The following is a 2,868-nucleotide window of genomic DNA, read 5'->3' on the forward strand; positions in this document are numbered from 1 at the left end:
TCCCCTATCTTGTAAGTGCTATTTAATTCTATAATATCAGACCTAAAGAATAAAACTATACATTATAAATCAATTGATCTATTTGCTAACATCAAATATACATGTGTGTGGAACAGCCCAGATTGTAATGTCATTTTTTGTTTGATATTTTATTTCTTCCTAATTATTCAAATGTATTTGCTACAATGGAGCCACATTTAAAACGTGATATAATTTTATATCCAGGTAAATTGAAATGGCAATAACTAAATGAAGTATAAAAACAAAAGTTCTCAGAAGATAAAAACAAATTATTAATCCCTAATGAAAATTCCAAAATAACCTCTCTTTTTAAATACCATGCATCAAGAGAATTCTTCTATTTAACACTATTTAAGTTTAAAATGAATAAATCACCCTATTAGTACCATTAGTGAAGAAATTGCTAATAACAATACAGACATAACAAAAAGCTTGGCAAATTCTGCATTAGTTCCTTGCTGTAGTTAAAAAGGAAAAATCAATAACACCACGGAAAGTGCAACTATTCTAGGACCTGAAATTGTTATATCTCTAGAGTCCATTAATAATAGAAATACAGATCCCATTTTGCAGAGTAATTTTTCTTCTTGATGTAAGTTATTGGATCCAAAGTCAGCCAAATGATGGTCGACACCACAGCAGACCCTTCGAAAACTTGTTTCAAACTTTTGTACGGTACACAAAATTCTGTACCCAAAATAAACAAGAGACCTAAAAAATTTCTGGACCAAAATTCATTATTTTATAATTCTATTTTGCTGTGAACTTTTAAAAGTCCCTTCAGACCAGTAGGGTGAAAAACAAATGGTGAAACTGACCAGAGGAAGTGGCTTCTGTGTTTGCCATCAGTCAACTCTGTGGACTGTTTTGTTTTCAAAACATCTCGCCCGAAATAATTTAATTCTTGATTTTCTCTGGATACAGTTAGTGATTGGGGCAACTTGAATCTGACCAAGAAGTATGAAAATAGTCCAAATCAGAAGGATTGTATGTGTTTGTATTTAAACGGAAGGCATGGTTTTGGCTTAACTCGTGAACTGGAAACAAAAGATGAAGAACTTCAGAACTGAAAGGGTGTTTGCAGCATGTTGTTGCTTTTGTAGATCACTTTTATGACAGTGGACTCTCTTTTGGAGGAACAGGGGAGTGTTTTGGCTCCCCCAAAATGGAACTTTGGAGGAGTTATTGCAACGTATTGCTCAATTTAATCTATTTTAAGCAGGTTACTTCTCAAAAGGAAGGAGAAGAAAACTTATTGCATATGTCTAAAGCAGCATATGAAAAATGAAAAGTTTTCATTAGTAATAAAATTTGTTCATCCCTAAAGAAACAGAATCCATCAGTATACAACAGTGATTCAAGAAAGTCTCAGTTCATTACCGTTATTATGTGTAGATATTGTTTGGCAATTTAACTGTGATTAAATCATTGAAAAATTCATAAGAGCAAGGCATAGAAATGTTTTTAATTGTAACATATTAGAGAAGAAAGAGCTATCAAAAATAAAACATAACAATTTGTAATGTTTGTTTTCTGATCACTAAACTTTATTTTAAGACATTTTCATTTATTTATTCATAATCATAGCATTTATTGGGAAACCAGCATCAAAACTGAAGAATGAGTCGTTTAAGCGAAATTGTTATCCAAAATCAATTTCTATTTTTGTAGTGGGACATCAGCAGAACTTTGCATTGATTGTTGAACCAACTAACTTCCCTGACTCATTTTCTTTCTGGTAGAATATGGGAAATATTCATTTTCTAGAAAATGTTTAAAATAGTGAAAATATTAGTCCCTTGCATTCACTAAGAGTTTTATAATATAGTTCATCTCATTCCCTTAAAATGACATAACTACTTTTGAGTCCTGCGTTTAAAATGATTGCCGTTGAGGTGCCACCTGACACCCTCAAAGGTGGCCCAATCCAAACAATCACAAAGCAACAAGTGTTGGAGGGGCTGTGGGGAGACAGGAACTCTCATCTACTGCTGGTGGACCTGTAAGTATGTACAGCCACTATAGAAATCGATCTGGCAATATCTAAAACAGATGGAAATCAAGTTACCGTATGACCCAGCAATCCCCCTACTGGGCATATACCCAGAAGAGGCAAGAAACAAACCAAGACCAGACATTTGTGCTCCAATGTTCATTACGGCACAGTTTACAATTGCAAGGAGTTGGAAACAAGCCACATTTCCATCAACTGACAAGTGAATTAAAAAGCTGGGGTGCCGGCTATCAAAAGAGATAGTGTCTGGGGTCTTAAAGGCTTGAAGATAAACAAGCGGCCATCTAGCGCAGAAGCAAAAACGCCCACATGGAAGAAGCACACCAGCCAGTGCGATCACGAGGTGCCAAAGGGACCAGGTATAAGGCATCATGCAAAAAAAAAAAAAGAATATGTGTGTGTGTGTGTATATATATATATATATATACATATATGTATGTATATATATATACACCACATTGAATGAAGGGGGAAGTGCAGAGTGGAGACCCAAGGCCCAAGTGTCGGCCACTGGACATCCCCTCATAGAGGGGTTTAGGAGAGGAGATGGGTCAGTCAGGGTGCAAGGTAGTACCGACGAAGAGCACAGCTTTCCCCCAGATCCTGGATGCTTCCTCCCCCCAACTACCATGATCCGAATTCTACCTTGCAGGGTTGGATAGGGCAGAGGTTGTACACTGGTACATATGAGGGCTGGAGGCACAGAGAATCCAGTGTGGATGATACCTTCAGGACCAAGGGTATGAGGGACGATGCTGGGAGAGTGTAGGATGAGTGGGTTGGAAAGGGGGAACTGATTACAGGGATCCACATGTGACCTCCTCCCTGCGAGA

Source organism: Tenrec ecaudatus, chromosome 13, assembly GCF_050624435.1.
Source record: "Tenrec ecaudatus isolate mTenEca1 chromosome 13, mTenEca1.hap1, whole genome shotgun sequence".
In the NCBI taxonomy this organism is placed as follows: domain Eukaryota; kingdom Metazoa; phylum Chordata; class Mammalia; order Afrosoricida; family Tenrecidae; genus Tenrec; species Tenrec ecaudatus.